General features: G+C 35.9%; 1 long non-coding RNA gene across 1 annotated transcript; it reads right to left on the bottom strand.

Moving 5' to 3' along the window:
- Positions 1 to 4,750: 4,750 nt before the first annotated feature.
- On the bottom strand, positions 4,751 to 9,363 carry LOC149182397 (uncharacterized). Its single transcript, XR_016257121.1, has 3 exons — positions 8,781 to 9,363; positions 6,737 to 8,725; positions 4,751 to 6,694 (listed from the first exon to the last, which is right to left on the bottom strand). It is a non-coding gene; the product is annotated as an uncharacterized LOC149182397 (long non-coding RNA).
- Between the last annotated feature and the right edge of the window lie 10,523 nt (positions 9,364 to 19,886).

Here is a 19,886-nt window from a genome sequence, read left to right on the forward strand (position 1 = left end):
CTGATGAACCACCGGAAGCCTCTGTTCCTTGTGATGAAAGAGACAGAGCATCACCGATGAAAAACCGTACGCCTCCATATCTTGAGAGGAAAGATAACAACAAGTAATGCCTGGATACAACCACTAGCAAAGAGGCGAAAGACAGCTAAAAACTCTTTCCTCCCTTCCTTGCATGAGGACATTCATCGGATACTAGGAACCGTCGAACTCATCAATTTATAGGTGGAGGGGGTTAAATGGACAGTCAAGATGAAATGGTGAAAGAAAATGGACGACGGTGATCAAAACACCCGCTAGACTTATTATTCCCTGCTGCTTCCCTGCCGCAACAGGGTAATAATTTATTCAAAAAGAATTGATGTTGACATTAAATTTAAATTTATCAAAAATTAAACTATGTTATCTAATGTTTCCCTTAGAAACTAATTTTTTTTTTTTAATAATTTAATTTTTTTCCTGCATTTTGATTGGTTAAATCAATTTGAGTCTTATTTTATAATGATGCTGTTGTATCACGATTGTCACTTCATTCTTTAATTGACTTACTATTAAACAGTGTTTTGACCAAAAATTACATAGCAAAATATAATGTTAACACTATAAAATCCTGAGAAGAAAAACAGAGCATTTTCTCTGTTCTTTTATGTTTGAAATTACCAGAAATTTCCAACATGGTATGAGAGATGATCTAGGCTCTTTGAAGGTGTTCAAGAAGCTGAAGGAAAATTCATTTTTACAGCAGTAAATCTTCTCCAGCAGAGTGGAGACACAGTCAAGAAAGGATCCAGGTATTCTCCAAAAAAAAAATTACTGCTGAAGAAACAATTTGTGTTTAAAATACACAGTCAAGGATTTAGAACCATAGCTGAGAATGCAAGGAATGGCTAGCACAAGCACTAGCATAGGTATTTTTAATCCTCAGCTCCCACAGTTTAATGGGAAAAACTATGACTATTGGGCAATAACCATGAGCGCCATGTTTGCCTCACAAGATTTATGGGAGCTTGTTGATGATGGATTTGAAGAACCAGTAGATGAAAATGAATTTAATAGATTAACTCAGGCAGAGAAAGACCTATTGAATAGCAATAGGAAGAAGAATTCCAAAGCCCTCGTATTTTTATATCAGTCAGTGCATGAGAGTGTGTTTCCAAGGATAGCAGCAGCTAAGACATCCAAAGAAGCATGGCAAACCCTCAAGACAGCCTATCAAGGCATGGAGAAAGTGAAGACAGCAAAACTACAATTGCTGAAGAAATATTTTGAGAATCTGAACATGAAGGAGTCAGAGAATATTGACTCATTCTTCACACATGTGATTGGATTGGTCACACAAATGAGGACTCATGGAGAAGTTTTTGAAGAAAGGAGGATTGTGGAGAAATTATTGAGGGTCCTACCCTCAAAGTTTAATGTGATTGTCACCACCATAGAAGAGACAAAGGATCTCTCAAACTTTTCAGTTGATGAACTCCATGCATCACTGATAACACATGAACAGAGGTTGAGTAGAAATGAAAACTCATCTCTAGAGCAGGCCTTCAACACCCAGATGTCTTTTGGAAGAGGAAGAGGTCAAGGCAGAGGAAACAAGAGAGGAAGAGACAGAAGTCAAAACAGAGGTGGGAGAAACAGTCCAGCAAATGCTCAAAGAAGAGGCAGCATTCCAAATCAGAACCAAGGCCAAGGCAGCAGCCAACAAAGTCGACAACATCATGCTCAAGGACAAAGGTATGAAAAATCCAATGTCCAATGTTATTATTGTAAAAAATATAGGCATTATGCAAATGAATGTAGGAAGACGCAGCATGATATGAGTAATAGACCAAATGCAAATGTCACTATAGAAAACATCAGTCAAGATAATGTGTTCTTAGCTTGTAACATGGTTGAAACAAATAGTGAAGACATATGGTTTTTAGATTCAGGTTGCAGCAACCATATGACATGAAACTTAGCCCTGTTTTCTGCTTTAGATCAGAATGTGAAATCAGAAGTCACCCTTGGAATTGATAGCAAAATTTCTATTATAGGAAAATGAGGGGTAAAAATATTTACAAACAAAGGTGAAAAGAAAACCATAGCAGATGTCTACTATGTCTTTGGAATGAGATGTAACCTCTTGAGTATTGGACAACTTGTCCATAAGGGGTACAATGTTTTCTTTGAGAATGATGTATGCACCATCATGGATAGAGCACCCAGCAAACGATGCATTGCTGAAGTGAAGATGACAAAGAACAAGATGTTCCCTCTTAGAATAAGGGTAGATTTGAAAAACAAAGAAGTAATTGCAACAGTGACCCAAGAGGCTCTCCAAAGCGTACCAAAGGATGAAAATTGGTTGTGGCATTTGAGATTTGGACATCTCAACTTTGGAAGTCTTAATTTGTTGAGCAGAAAAGGGATGGTAAGAGGATTACCATTGATAGAGAAACTGGACAGCCTTTGTGAAGGTTGCATATTGGGGAAACAACATAGAGAAAGCTTTCCATCAGGAAAAAGCATAAGGGCAAAAACACCCTTAGAAATTGTCCACTCAAATTTATGTGGACCAATGCAAACTCCATCACTAGCATGCAGCCAATATTTTCTGACATTCATTGATGATTTCACTAGAAAAACTTGGGTCTATTTCCTTAACAACAAAAGTGAAGTGTTTGAAACATTCCGAAATTTCAAAGCACTTGTTGAAAACCAAAGCAGGCTGCATATCAAAGTTCTAAGAACTGACAGAGGAGGTGAGTATATCTCCAAGGAATTCCTACGGTTTTGTAGAGAAAACATAGTACATAAGCAATTCACAGCTAGGTACACCCCACAGCAAAATGGAGTTGCTGAAAGGAAGAATAGGACCATCATGGATATGGCGAGGAGAATGTTGAAGGCAAAGCATTTGCCAAATGATTATTGGGCTGAAGCTGTACACTGTGCAGTTTATATTTTGAATAGGTGTCCTACAAAAGCAGTGATGAACAAAGTGCCGGAAGAAGCATGGAGTGGGAGAAAGCAAGGAGTCACCCACATGAAAGTTTTTGGATGTGTGGCTTATGCACACATTCTGGATCAGCTAAGGAGGAAGTTGGACAACAAAGGGGAGAAATGTATTTTCATTGGATACAGTGAGGAATCCAAAGCTTACATGTTGTATATCCCATCCACCAAGAAGTTTTTTGTTAGCAGAGATGTTCAGTTCATTGAGGAAGAAGCTTGGGATGGAAGCATAGAGAAAACAGTGAATGTTAAAAATTGTTTGTCTTATGATGAAGATGATGAGGAGATGGCTGAAATACATCCCCAAACAGCAGCGCCGACACAAGGACAACAAGGAACACCCTTGAGGATAAATGAGTGTGCTTCTCCAAGCACACCACAAGAAAGAAATTCAAGTGCATCTTTAAGCACTTGCACACCAAATGAAAGAGGTAAGAAATTCAGAAATTTAAGTGACATTTATAATGAAGGTATGAATTCCTTGTTTGCTTTATATTGTCATGTTGATGACCCTATTCACTTCAAAGATGTGATTAAGGATAAGAAATGGGTAGAAGCTATGGATGAGGAAATTAATGCCATAGAAAGAAACAAGACATGGGATTTGGTTGAGCTACCAAAAGGTAAAGAAGTCATTGGAGTCAAATGGGTCTACAAGACCAAGAGTAACGCTGAAGGAAAGATAGAAAGACACAAGGCAAGGCTTGTTGTCAAAGGATACAAGAAGCAGTATGGGAGAGATTATGAGGAAACTTTGGCACCGGTTGCAAGAATGGAAACGGTGAGAGCAATGCTCTCCATAGCATCACAAAAAAAGTGGAAAGTTTATCAAATGGACGTGAAGTCAGCATTCCTAAATGGAATGTTAATGGAAGAGGTTTACATTGAACAACCTCTAGGCTATGAGAAGAAAGGTGAAGAGAAAAAAGTGTGCAGATTGAAGAAAGCTCTTTATGGGCTGAAGCAAGCGCCAAGAGCATGGTACAGTAGGATTGATTCATATCTACTGGAAAATGGATTTGAGAAATGCGACGGAGAACCCACCGTCTACATGAAAGAAAAAGATGGTAAATTGCTAATTGTTGTGTTATATGTTGATGATGTTATTTTTACAGGTAATGATGACTACCTCATTGAACAGTTCAAAATAGTCATGAAAGAGGAATTTGAAATGACTGACATGGGTTTGCTGAGATACTTCTTAGAAATAGAAGTACATCAAAATGAAAATGGAATTTTCATCTCACAAGCAAAATATGTAAATGAAGTGTTGGGCAGATTTAATATGCAAGAGTGCAAGGCAGCAATCACTCCCACAATAATGGAATTAAAACTCAGCAAAGAGGACAGCAGCAAGGATTTTGATCCTACTTTGTATAGGAGCATAGTTGGCAGCCTTATGTATTTAACTGCAACTAGGCCTGACATAATGTTTGTTGTTAGTTTAATTTCCAGATTCATGGAGAGGTCAAAGGAAGCACATTGGCAGGCAGCAAAAAGAATTCTGAGGTATGTCAAAGATACTAAAATGTTTGGCATTTTATATACTGTCTCAGAATGTTCATATTTAGTTGGATACACTGATAGTGATTGAGCTGGAAGTGTAGATAATCGGAAAATCCCATCCGGTTATGTATTTCACATGGGTTCAGGAGCCATTTCATGGGCTTCTAAGAAACAACCTATCGTGGCGTTGTTTACAGCAGAGGCTGAATATATGGCAACTACAACAGCAGCATTTCAAGCAGTTTGGATGAGAAGAATGTTAAGGAGCTTAGGCCAAGAGCAGGCAAAAGCAACAGTGATTTTTTGTGACAATAGCTCAGCTATTGCATTATCCAAGAATTCAGTGTTTCATAAGAGAACGAAACACATTGACACAAGGTTTCATTACATCAGGGAATTGGTGAACAATGGAGAAATTGCTCTACAACATTGCAGGACTGAGGAACAGGTTGCAGACATTTTGACCAAGCCATTGGATCAGAAAAGCTTTGAATTTTTGAGGAAATGTTTGGGTATCACTAAATGCCCAGCAGTTGAAATTTAAGGGAAGTGTTGAAATATTAATTTCAACCTGTCGTACAGCAGCATTAAACGGCGACCATAAAACCATTCCCAAAAACCGCTGAGCCTTATCGCACCGCCTTTTGGCAAAGGTTGCTTTTCCCTAGAGGCCTCCGACACAATCCTCTACTGCCATGCGTCCTAAGTACGAACCAAAAACCACCAAACTCCTGGGCATTAAAAATCGTTTGTTTTGTGTGAGTTAGGTGTGTGAAATGCGTCCGATCAAGTCAACGGACCAGATCTCCCTGAACCTGCTAGAATTTGTTTTTTATTTTACCGCCGGCTTTATTTAATGCACTTTAGTGAACTGTCATAGTCTTAGGTAAAGTATTTAAAGTTTTTACGACATGTAATATTTTTATTGTTAACCCATATGGTATGTACGCGATAGAGTGTAGTTTTAAGCGTTCACCATTTTTTTGATATTGCACAAGGGAGGAGAAGAAACTGGGGTTCGCGGCAGCGAATAGAAAACTAGGGAAGAAGAGAGCTCGTGCAAGCAGAGAAAAATAACAGGAAAACCAATGCACAACAGTGCGGAACCAGAGCAGCGTTGCGAAACCAGAGTGAGGATTAATTTTCAAATGAAGACATTTTGAAATAGGCAGCAGCGTGATTAATTTTGTAATGGCTTGTGTGCTGGAGATTTTGAAATATGCAGGGAACACATAATGAAATTTTCTTTGGGTATTACAAAAGCATATGTAAATTTTTTTTACAGCAGTAAATCTTTGTAAGAAATTTTTATTTTTACAACAGTGAATGAAGATTTTACACAACAGTGTAAAATTATTTGTGAAAGAGGCAGAATATTTTTTTGGTAAAAGTTCTTGGTGAATCCCTCTGAGAAAGAGGAAGAAATATGTATCACGTTTTTTATTAATAAATATAAAGGTTTTATGGGTGTGAAAAATCTCTGTTCTCAGAAAACAAGTTAGCTTATCTTCTTTTAGGTTTGAAATTACCAGAAATTTCCAACATTCAAAAGTAAAATTTTCTCATTGAATTGATCCTTAGTATCTTTAATGGAAAAAGGTCATTTATCAAAATTGTTATTGTTATAATCCCTTGACGTTTTTTCTGGGTAGGCGTCCTAGTCTCTACCACACCATATATACTATCCAATGTTGTCTTAAAAGTGTTGTTGTCTTCTTGAATCATCTTAGCTGCTTCTTTGTTCTTGTTGTGGGGATATCACCCCAGTGATTCCGTCCTCGCTCCAGATTCCGTCCTCGCTCCAGATCAACCATGTAGCCACCATCTGAGTTTGGCATCTCACAAAGTGATTCCTAGCATGCTTTCATTTCATGAAATCTTCAAAGTTATATATAACCTGATTGATCTTTAGACCTGCATACTATCAAATCTTTACATTCATAGGCACTGAAACGAATATCATTTTAACAAAGCCCAATAGTAAAAACAATCATATTTTTTGTTACCTCATGACAATTTCTTGTTACTTCAACGTTTTTATATTTTACATGAAATCTTCAAAGTTATAAATAACCTGATTGATCTTCAGACCTGCATGCTATCAAATCTTTACATTCATATGCACTAAAGCGAACATCATTTTAACAAAGTTTATACTAAAAACAATCAATTTTTTTTTGCTATTCAATTTTACCTCCTTGTTCTGAAAACAACCCATAAATATATCATGACATACCTCCTTGTTCTGAAAACAACCCATAAATATATCATGGTTTGTCATGCATAAAATTCATAAACAGTTTTTTGGAATCGCATCATTTTTAACAAAGGCCGACGGGAATCAATCCTACCGCACCATATGCATTATCCTAATTAATGGTCAATTTAGAACAGCCACCACCAGCACAAAGCAGATTTATTAACCAGTCGTTGCCTTTTTAGCTCTGCCAAGTTTTTTGGTCAATCTAGGAATTAAAAGTTAGTTGATATGCATATAGTGGTCTGTTCAATCTTAGATGGCGTTGCAGTTCCCTTCTATTCTGGGGTTTAACCACATTTGAAGCGGCGGAGAATGGGAGACGTTAACCGGTGGTACGACAAATGGCATTAACCACCAAGGATGTGGCAAGTAAATTCCTTCAACTGAAAAATGAGACCTTGTATTAACCAAACTGTTAATTGAGGTCGTCGGATATGAACTTAGTAGAAGAATATTCAAAGGATATAAAATCCTGACCATCCAGATCATTCAAGATTTCAAATTCCTAAACCCAATCCCATTATAGACTGCATAATAAAGAAAACATGTATGTTTATTGCTAGTATTATAAACCATGACAATTTATTGCTATTGAAAGGTTAAATAGTACATCAGACACCATGATATCATTATATAACACCTAACCCACCTTTCAATCCACCGTCCTGCACAATTTATGCCATGGGCTGCAGATTGTGGAGTAATCATAAAATATCACCGAGAAAACATTAGCCCGACCAATCCTCTAAAGTTATCCAACACTACGAAGTACACACTCAAAAATTGAAAACGCACAACTTTAACTAAATGACTGACCCAGACGTCTTATGCCCTTGCTTATCCTCTTGTTCTAGTTTCACGTGAATGGATCGTATGATCTTGCACCTCCAACCAAAAGAGAACATGAAAATGTGCCTACAGCTAAAAACCACTCAACGCATAATATCAAACCTCTTGGATGATTTCGACCAAAAAAAAAATGCCTTCTAACCCACATTTCAATCCATTGTCCTGCACAATTTATGCCTAGAGCTGCAAATTGTGGAGTAATCATAAAAAATCACCGAAATAACAATAGGCGGACTATTCCTATGTAAGTTATCCAACACAAGAAAGAAAATACTCAAATATAATTTTAGATCTATAGACCTGCGATACTTTGTTAGATGCCTGTTTGTTGATAAAATTTCAAGAGAATATTCTGCTTTCTATGATCAACTCGCAAATGTAGAGGGATATATTTACCCTGCAGCCCAAGGACCAATTCTTTCCCAAATCAGGCATAGCAATGATTCGAGACAAAGTTAGAATCGCCTACATGAAAATAACACAACAGATATTCAACACCAAACCCCTCTGCATGTAGATCCTGTAACGGATTCCTAATCAAGTCTCCTTGAAGAAGTTGCTAAGAATCAATCGCTTCCTATGATCGACTTCCCAATTTAGATAAATTGCCCTGCAGCTCAAAGATCAATCAGCTCTCAAGCCACGCATGCCAATACCAATAGCGCCAATGCTAAATACTCACAACGAAATAAAAATAACATTAACAAACACTCGACCGCTACCCTTTATACTGATTCTGCATCCATTGAGCCCTAATTCTCATGCCACTAAATATCCATTGAGCCCTAATTCTCATGCCACTAAATATGTAAACCATCAAAACAAGAGAAGCAATAGCGTGGAAGGGGGCGAAATGATTCAGATAATAATTTCAATTCCAAGCAGCCATCTTGAGGTTTAGTCAACCAGATAGACCAACACAAGTAGATCCCCTTCAAGGGACCAAAAAACAGAGGATCGCATCATCCTGTTATCAACGCTTCTTTACAAAGAAAGTGTGTATAGTTATAAAGCATACACAGCCCACTACCTAAGATTAACCTAATTACTTACAAAGTGAAGCGTCCACTGATCTATTTTGATCCTCTAACCACAATAGAAAAACACACATTTAACCTAATCACTGATCTATTTTGATCCTCTAACCACAATAGAAAAACACACATTTAACCTAATCACTTATAAAGTGAAACTTCACAAAAATACCTGAAAGAATGCCCTAGAGTTAAAGCTTCACAAAAATACCAGAAAGAATGCCCTAGATCTCTGCACAGTATATTGAAACGTGTCGCTTGACATATCCATAAACCTATGGAAAACCCAACCTCAATCCAAAATCCCATTACCAGTTCACATCTCAACATGAGCTGATGTGGTATATTACGGTGTTAAAATATATAATAGTAGGAAGAAGAAAAGTATAGAAATTAAGGGTAGAGAGCGCCACTAGAGAAACATAAGATGGTAGAAACAATAAAAAGCACTGAAATTAAGGACGGAGAGCACCACTGATGAACAACAGCAAGCCTCTGTACCCTGTGATGAAAAACAGAGCATCACCGACGAAAAACCGTACCTTGCTTTATCTGGGAGGAAAAATATCAACGAGTAATGCTATTTTAAGACTGCATGAAGACAACCAGTAGCAAGTGGCGGAAGACAGATGAAAACCAGTTCCTCGCTTTCCTTACATGAGGAAATTCATCGCATTTCCCTTCCATCCCTGTGAAGGGGAACGGTGGGAAAAAGGTAAATGAATGTGATTTCACAAGAACGGGAACTCATCAATTTATAAAGTGGAGGAGTTAAATGGACGGTGACGATGAAACGGTGGAAGAAGATGGACGAAGGTGATCAAAACGACCTCTCGAAAAGAAAGCGTGCATTGGATTCTCATCTTTTTGTACCACCGACTTATGTTAATTTTAACGTCAGCACCGATCGCAGAGATATGGAATTTTTTTTCCACTCTATGCACTAATAGATGCGAACAGATATGGAATTTCTTTTCCACATTATGCACTAATAGATCCGAGGAGAATTGAATCGGCGCACTTCATCTAATTACCATCAAAACTAGATTCACCATCTCTCATTACCATTGTTTAAAGCTCTTTGTCTTCCTGTAATCTTTATGGATGCAATAGAGGGTGAGTTGGAAAATGAATATTGAAAAAATAATTTAAAAAAATTAATGGGTCATATGGTTACACGATCCAGTCTATTTATTTTCAAACAAAAGTAGTATAGTATAATTCAAAAATGGGTTCTAACATGAATGGAAAATTACTTTTCTGCAACATCGAAACAGTGGGACAATAGAGGAAAATCGGATTCAAGGGCTATATCGAATCCAAAAACAACCAAATAATATATGCATATTTTGTACGAGGTAAGAGTCGTATGAGGGAAAATTATGAGGTGAGGAACTCTTCCATGAATGCATGTTGAGATATGCAAGAATGCTTGAGAGGTGGAATTATATCGGGCTTATAATGGAAAAAATAAAATATTGTTTATAAAGATATGTATTTTTGTTAGTACACTCAGCCAAATTGCATTTAGAATCACGGTTTTGGGATAGACCAAACTTATGCTAAAAATTAAAATACAATAGCTGTCTGTAAATAAAGAAAACTGTTCGCGAAGTAAGTATTTTATCTTAACGAATGATTACTTGATAAATGCGATTGTGAACGTGTTTGTAGGGATGCAATGGCTTGCATATGAACTTCTGCATGTTTTATGAGCAATCAATTAAAGGATTAAAAAATCAGAGGGATGGTAGGGAATAAAATTTCCTATGTTAAAAATTAAAACACGATATATATTTTTGCAAATTAGGTTTTTTTCTTTTCTTTTCTTTTTAATTATAGATTATATTAGAGGATGATTGCTTAATGAACATGATTGTGAATGTATTTGTAGGGATGCAAAGACTTGCATATGGGCTTTTATATGTTTTATGAGCAATTAATTAAAAGATTCAGGATGATTGGGAATAATAAGAATAAGATAGAGAATAATAATTTGGTTCATGTCCCTTGTCTTAAGAAGTGAAATCTATTATATCTCATGTACTCTTCAAATGCAAAAAATGCCGTTGTATTCATCTCACATTGAAGTCTCTTGAATGAGGCCACAAAGATCTGACCAATTTCTTGAAATGGTAGAGTACATTCTTATATTCATTTCACACTAAAGTCTCTTGAATGAGGCCATGGAAGCTCATTCCTCTCTAAGGGAAAAGTAAAGATACTAAAGTTTCTCTATATTTTGAAATTTCATTTGAGAATTGCTATCTTGGTTCTCTTTGGCTTTAGCTAATTGGCATGGGTTCAAGGCTTCAATGCTCCATCTTAAATACAGTGAAAGATATAACCATATTATCTACAAGGGAAAGGAAAAGAATGGAAAATAATGCCAAGCCAAATATTTGAACAAATGATATTTATAGATAAGGTAATGTAAGGGAAAGTAAGGCCAATTATCCAAGTGTTTTTACTATATGAGTTAAGGGGTAGGCCTTATTCGAGAGACATTAGTGTGTGATGAGTATAATAACGTGCTTTACCATTTGAAGTAGGATCTTTGTGGCCTCGTTTGACAGATTTTAGCGCGAGTCAAATATAATGATGTACATTGCCATTTAAAGCGATTGGTTGACCTACACATGTTTTGGATGTGATTGTTATGGATTCTATGTCCGAGGTCTTTAATGACCTCTTACGTCATACCTTTTTGACGAGCTCGCATGGGTTCCGTAAGAAGCGTAGCGTGGAAACCCTATTCATGGATGTGAAAGATTGGGGACCTGTTGATCGATTCATAGGAGCGGATATAGTGAAATGTTATGATAACCTCACTCATAACAAGTTGTTGGTCGCAGTTCAATCTTGTATAGATGATCAAGGAGTCATGGATATAATCAAATCGTTTCTGCAAGCAGACATTTTCGATAGGAATAGAAGAAATTACAACTATTCGATCGAATCGAAAGGGCCCTTACCCTTACGGAAACAACTATAGTAGTTCTTACACTACAAGACAAGGGGAAAAGAAATAGGCACTATATCCTGGAGTAGCTCTATGTGCTCTTATACGTTGTAGCTCACTGTAGAGTAGTAGCTGTAGAGTAGGCCGACCATAGAGAGTGCCTTACTTAGTATACTAGCCCCTAGAGACTTCCGTATGGCAGCTGCTATGGCTAGGTCTCTTGGTTAGGTATCCCAGCTAGGTATCCCAGCCAGTCCTTATTTGTCAGTATGAACCATGCCCATATAGATGAACCACCTTCCTGGGCACATGGGAAAGAGAACAGGTAACGTCGAACAACTGGGCTTGGTGCTATTGGGAATGACCCTCATAAAACCTCCTGGGCAGGGTGGAAAAAGCAGTAACAACAACCACCGACTGTGAAAGATTCATGGGTAGAGAGTTGTGAATAAGGCCTGTTCTTCTCCTTCCTCTATATGGGGATCACCTCAGAAAAGTGAAACGTATAGATGCGAGTATCGTATGTTTAAACGTAGAGATACAACACGTAGAAATGCTAGTAGCAGAAGTTGTCATCTTGCCCAACCAAAGCTATTCTATCTCTATTGTGGAAATAAAGAAATATGGAATGGAATAATTACTTGACATTGAGCAGATTGGGACCCTCACCTGATACACTTGACCATGGAGAAGGAGTTAGGGAAATTGGGGTGCACCTCACACTTGGTCAATACCTACTTCAAGGGTTCTAATTGATTTTTCTATCTTTAGTTGTAGTTGTAATGCGAAGGATGGTAATTTTTTAAATAAATTTATGTTAAGGGATTTATTAATATTAGGTTAAAAAACTCAATACTATATTTCAAGGATTTTAATTGATGGTTCTATATTTTTAGTTGTAATGAGAAGGATGGTAATTTTTCAAATAAATTTATATTAAGGGATTTATTAATATTAGGTTAGTTATATGTATTATCATATTTTTGAAGTTAGGGAAAGGAAATTGGTATTGATGTACTAATTTTATCTGATATTTTATTAGTCCATGCTAAAGGTAAGACTTTAGCAACTGATTTGTTTTTTACTATTCATTAGTTGAATTTTGACTAATATATTTTCTAATGTTTAACTTGATATATATATTTTGACATTATTAAGAAAATCAAATTGTAATTTTCCCACTGTTTCATATTTTGAAAGTCATATTTCCACCTTCAAGACAACTAAAATATAATGAAATAATCTTTCTTTTAACTAAATTCTATATCACTCCTGAGATTTGTATTAGTTCCATCACCAAGAGAAGGGAACTTCATTAATGCAATTTTTTCCCAATTTGTTTGTTGTGAGTAAATAAAAACTTGAGAAGAATGAATAATTTATTGAATGTTGATGTGAATACACTCCCATGAAAGGTTCATCCAAATAATTACTTCAAAGGGTTTCCATATTTGTTTTCAGTGCTGGAAAATAAGACTTTCAAAGTTCTTTCTCCTCAAACATATTTAATAGCAGAAAGTAAGCATCACCATTCTGCCAACGCAGGCCTTTGGGATCACTCTAATTTCAATTTTTTTTGGGTTGGCAACGGGTTTTAGCTTTCCAATTTTACAAGCAACATAATTGTTGTTGCTCGTCTTTACGCAAATTGCCAAGACAATGGAAAAGGTGCCCAATTAAATCCAATTTCGAATAAAACTCTCTTAAACTTAAGTTAGATAATTTTATGGTGTGGCATGTGTTTTGTTTTGGTGATGTTGTGCTTAAAAATAAGAAAGTAGTGGAATTAAATATGGTTAGTTATATATATATATATACCAATTTTTTTTGAAATATATTATTAGAAACGAATAAGCCTCAGCGTTTTGGTGATGTTGTGCTTAGAAATAAAAAGTAATGGAATCATATATATATATATATATATATATATATTTTCCACCAAATTTTTTTGAAATACATTATTAGAATCCAACCTTGAATGCCAACATCCAATAATATTAATTAAATTCCAAAAATTTAAACGTGAAAACTAATTCATACATGTGTCAGTCTTATAAAATAGATATTTTCTTCATTATTATATATTAATTTATTTTTCATATGAAATAGTATATAATTTTTTTAATTGTATTTTTAAAATAAGAAGAAATTAGAATTTTTAGAAAGGAATCACAATTTTAAAATTTGAATATGTTGGATTGATTGTATTTGAATTCTATTTTTTATATATATTTATATATAGAAAAAAAAATGATATAGAAGTCATGATTTTTATTTTAATAATTTTATTTTTTACTATGCTTTTTGTGTTTATAATTATTTTTTATCTAATTAATTAGTAGAAAATTTTGTGTATTTTTCTTTATATTAAAATTTATTTTACTATGTCATCTTTATTATTAATTAATTTAAATATTTATCAATAAAATACCTTTGCAACATATATAAAATTATATTTTTCAAATTTGTTCATAAGTTCATTATTTATGTTGACGAACATGGCAAGTACATTGAAGCAGAGTATTAATCACTCTCCCATGCGGCAGTAATGACGGTTAAGAGTGTTGGGTACGTAGGACCTCGTGGCCTACAACGGAATGTTATTGAAATAACAAGGGTCATTATTCCAATGGTGAGGGCATTTGCAAGTAGATGCAACAACCAAGAGATGAGAGCTTGGATTCTAGACGAAATTACATGCTTGGTTCATTTGAGGGGCCTCTTTGGACATCCAAGTTGGGGTATTAACCAGTGGAGGAGAACAACTGTGGTTTCAACTAGCCTTATGAAGTTGCTTTGCATGCATTGGTAGCTCATATCGCAATATGGGACCTTGATTTGGTTAATGCTTGGAAGCTGGCACTCCTTGGAAGACGAGCTTAAGGCTTTGGAATGGTCATCATGAGGTTAATCTTGAGTCTCAGTTGTAGCAAAGTTGAGGATGACAAAGAAGGGGATAATGCAGCCTCTCATGTAATTCAGATACTCTCATTTATTATATTGTTTGTTCTGTATGTTGTGGTTGTGTGGTTCAACAGGCAGTGTCAACAGTGGGTCGAGGGACCATTCTCCTCTAGTGGGTGGCCGAGGCAAGTGTTTGTTCGATGGTTCTCTTGTTCTAGTCTCTGGTGGAAATACAATCATTCTAGATATTGGTGCCTTTTATTACCCCCTTGTATCAGACCAATTTTGACAGTTGGGGTGGGGGCTGGCCTGAGTGATGCATCAGTGCATTCAGGGAGGTTGCATTTGCACTTAGATTGGGAGCCCAGAGCAGGAGTAACATTGGAGCAGTCAATAATATGAGTTAGTTGTGGTTGCTTCTGGCCTTGGAAGGATTAGATCGTGGTTCATTCTGGAGAGGAGCGGAGACCATTGGCTGGGGAGAGGGTACCATGTTGACCTAGTGGGGGAGGAGGCAGAATTTAGACCCCTCAACATGGGTGTGCATGGGTGAAGAGGGTGCAAGAGTTTATGTTGTTACCTAGTGGTGCGTTTTGGAGTTGAGTGGCAGTGTGTGTGGCCACGTCGTGCAACGTCAATAAAGGAGGTCACTACAAGGTGGAAAACAAAGAGATTAGGGGGACCGTCACCATGTGAGGAAACCTATAGACAAGGGTGAGATGGAGTAATCGGTTGGTGGTTTTTCTAGGTGGGTGGACCTAAACCCCCCCCCTCCCTTTCGATTCAATTGAAGCTCAAATCCTCGTTCAGGCATCAGTTGATGCACATGCTCAGGATAGACATCATGAAAATAATGAACACATTAGTTTTCTCAATGATATTCAGTATAACTAGTGGCACATTATTGATCGAGAAGACTCCATGTGTGACACTTAAAAGAGGCTCCAAGATTGGATGGAAAACTTCGAAGGTTGCCTTGCTCATATGGAATCTCATTTTCATGATGCTTTTCACCACCTAACCAAGGGAGGTAACGTTGACGAGGGTCCTAATAATGCTAATGAGTAATGAGGAGAGTGTGTTGTATTTTGTTTTTTAAATAATTTTGGGCCTTGTAGGCCATATACATGTGGTCTTATAGCTTTGATTTGGTGATCTCGATGTTCTTTTGTTTGTACTTAATGGCCAATAAATACGATAGGGGTGAGGCCTTAGTTATCTAGCAAAAGATCTCCTCATGATGTATCATTTTCAAGAATTAATAGAAATACTACTTACAAAAAAAATAATTATTTATGTTAGTTATTTTTAATATATTTATTACATTTATTATATGTTTGTTACTACCTTACAATTCATTGTATTATATTAATTTGTATTTGGATTGCAAAGTCATAATCTCATATCACTTAATCTATATTTTAAATTTTTAATTAGATTAACCCAAAATTGATGTCAATTTGGTTGATATTTTAACTTTTATTAGTTTTCATGCTATCAGAAAAATTCCATTGTAAAGTTGGAAGTCTTTACAAAAGAATAATTAACATAAGAAAAGCTCCATTGTAAAGCCTAAAGTATTTACAAAAGAAATGTATACCTACTTTTTAATATGAACATTTCATCGTAATAAATATTTATTTGGTTGTTTCATATTCCTTTTTCTTGTTTCAATTCCCTTGCATCAACTTCATTTTTAAACATTTCAGTTAGGGAATGGCAAAGAAAATTGCACCAATTAGGCAGTAAAAAGGAGTGCGAGAAGAATGAGGATAAAGAAGAGTGTTTGAATTGGAGTACTTTAGTTGCAATGACTCATAGGAATTTTAATCCATCTCTATTGTCAGGCTAGGAGGAAACTCCACGAATTGAATTATGTTTTGCATTAAAATGGAACATGGATATATACATAGAAAGGGAGACAATTGAGTTTCATCTCCTATTGTCTCTTCGTCTTCCAATTCTCTTTATTTTTATATTTACAATATTTACATGGATTTACCTAATCCCAAAGATTAGGTGTCAACATTCCCCCCCTAAATCTAAAGGGATTTTGGTGAACCCAAAGCATCATTATGAATCTCTCAAATTTTTCCTTTCTAAGTGTTTACTTCGGTGAAGATGTCTGTAATCTTCTCGTTTCTGGAACAATGCCATAGGTGCATTGTTTTGGCCTCAACATGATGACGAATCAAATGGTATTTTGTATTGATGTGCTTCATTCGATGATGAAACTTTGGGTTCTTGGCCAACTTTATTGCAGAAGCGTTATCAATAAAAAGGGGAGATGAATGCACTTGTTTCTCCTACAAATCTTCTAGAATTTTCCTGAGCCACACATTTTTCCGTGTTTCTTCAACTGTTGTCACATATTCTTCTTTAGTTGTGGAATCTACTGGAACTAATTGTTTGCATGATCTCCAAAAGACAACTCTTAATCTAAGACTCATAACATAACTTGAAGTAGATACACCAATTTCTTTATCTCTATCGAAGTTTGAATCATAGTATACAATCAAGATGAAGTGATGTCAGCCTAAGCTGCAAATACCCACATTATGCATATAAAATTCATGTCATATACATGTCCCAGGAATTTAAATGTTCCTGCCTAGAAAACCTTCTTAGACCAAGGTTTAATGCTCTCAATTAAATGCTTAAGCGGAAACGTTTTGTTTATCTATCCAAAGTCTAAACTTTAATAAACCTTTGATGCGGAACCTTATACAACCCTTCATAATCTTTGGTTAATTCTTATTACCTGTGCATATTAACCATACCCTTTTAACTCTAGTTTCACTTTAACCCAAAATTAACCATAATACATTTATTCCACTAATTTATATTATAACTCTTGTAAAATAGAAATATTTCATAAACCACACGTAAACCTTACCTTTCCTCCATTCCACAAACCTTTGCACATATATCGATGCTCAACATGCACTTCAAATCTACGCCGTCGATCTCATTCTTTAATCCGATGGTTGTCACATCACCCGATCACCAACTAGCTTGGCCAATCTCCACTGTTGATCTGCCTCGTCAGATCTAATGGCTATCACATAATCTCGCGTGAAATTAAACACAATCGACATCTGATCGAGAGCGCATGAGAAAAGTGGTTTTCTCTTTCCATCAAGTGCTATGTGTTGGCTACTAAAGTTAATCACGTAGAATTTAGAAAGATCGCTTACCACCTTTAGGGCGCGTGAGAAACTACTTACCCCTTGCGAATAATACCTCGCGTCCATTAACACGTGGCTTCATCTGATCTCTTCATTTCTTGACTTTATTATGTTCTACTTAATCCTAGTCATCTATCGCCCTCACTCTAGTTCGTTGATCTAATTGATCCAACGACTCCTGTTCCTTGCTATTTAATTCTTTCTACGTCTCACCGTGTAATAGTCTTCTCGCTTCTCTATCTGTATGTTTGTTCTCACCTTACGGTACTCACTTGTTCTGATCCCGATCTTAACTTTGTTACATCATTTCTTCATGCCTTTACGCTTCCTTTGTAAATCCTTAGGTTTTAGGAAACCTTACAGCTCTCCCTTCACTGTAACCATTAAGGATTTTCTCCAATACTGTTTGTGTGTAAACTCGTAACACTCCTATTTGCACTTCTTATCTCTCAGATTCTTTTTGAATTCCCTGCACACTTATGTTATGCAAATACTCTGACTCACACATAATTTATCATTCGATTACTCAATCCACACTTGCACAATTTAGAATTAACTCTCTATGTATATATAAAAAAATAATTACATAATGAGTCTCTCTCTCTCTCTCTCTAGCCTTATTTTCTAATTAGTGGCCTTTTCCTTTCATGCTTGTAGGCTTACAATAAAACCCTATCTAACTCACTTACTAACTCCTATCTAGCTAACTCTCTTCTATGCGTTTTAGGCTTACATTTATACAAAAGGTTCTATAACCCATTTCCCAGTTCAGATCCTTATATGCTCATCAAATCCTAAAATCTCTCAATGATCCCCTGAGGATCTCAACAACTTAACTAAATCCTAAGGATTCTCTTTAATCCCCAAAATCATGAAACCAATTCTTAATCTAGGATTTATAATATTTCAAAATCTCTTAATCCTCACTAATCACTCATCATCACTCATGTTCTCCTACATTCGAGAACATTTACAAATATGCCTCACAATACTTAATTAATCCCTATTCTAGTTTCTATCATTAAAATCACTCAAAACCTTAATAATTACATTAATTTAATACTCAGGAAACCAACTTCCTTGAAAACACAAGACCCCCTATTTCTACTAAAATACAATGATATTTCTGAGCCGAATGCTCCTACATCAGACTCGCAAGGTTGAAAACATTCATGATCTCTTGATCACGTGTTCTCATATGTTGATAGAAAACTTCCACTGTCCCAAACTTTAGTTTGTAGTTTTCTGAATGGTCTATTCCTTTGTTGCTGCTATATTTTTATTATCTTCTGTTTCATCTTCCTCTCTTTGTCAATCAGTTTCAAATTTTGATTGATCATTCTTCTTGTTGCTGTCAATCTCCTCCATCTGGACTGATTCATCATTAACTGCCATAATTATTCAATCTCTATCTCTAGCATGTCCTTTAGTTGGTACATACTCTTCTATTTGTTGTTGTACTTTGTCCACCCATCTTCAACCTGTTGTTCATTATCTTCTCTTTGAAGTTGTCAGATTCTTACTACCACCCTTTCATCCTTACCATCTTGTGATTTTCGAAACAACCTCTGTTCAATATCTGTAAATTTACTTTCAAAATATAAATGGTCTTCCAATTCCCCTTGTACTTGATTCCTCTCAAATACATCACTATGTTGTGCATCAATTCCAGCATATTTTCCTTCCTCTTCCACCTTTACTTGGTTTCTCATACGTGCCAAATTTTCTCCAGCATCTGCAACAAAACTTACACTCACAAAACAATTATTAAAATGAAAATCATAAGGCTTCAGTGCCTCTTCTTCCTTTGGCAACATTTCAGTATGTTGCTCTAATTTTTCCTTCTCTATCAACACATCAGTATGCTAAATCAACCTCTTTAAAGAATTCTCCAAAGAACTCTCGAAATTGTCACCAAGTCTCTCTTCCACACCATCTGCTTCAATGATGTCTTTTTGCTCTTGTCCACTGCAGTGAACTCCTTCCTCTGCAATCACACTGTCATACTCTAAGTTTTCGAGCAAATACTCCAGTAATTCAATTTATCTTTGCCACTTCTTAAGTATTTCATCTTCACTTATAATTCCTGCATTTATACACAATTTATCAGTTTGAGAATTACAAGGTTCAACAATCTCAACTATTGGTTCACATATCAGTTCTTCAGACTGATTCTCATCTCCTTCTTT

This window comes from Pinus tabuliformis, chromosome 3_2, assembly GCF_031772625.1.
Source record: "Pinus tabuliformis cultivar Carrire ecotype Pingquan chromosome 3_2, CPIR1, whole genome shotgun sequence".
NCBI classification, from domain to species: domain Eukaryota; kingdom Viridiplantae; phylum Streptophyta; class Pinopsida; order Pinales; family Pinaceae; genus Pinus; species Pinus tabuliformis.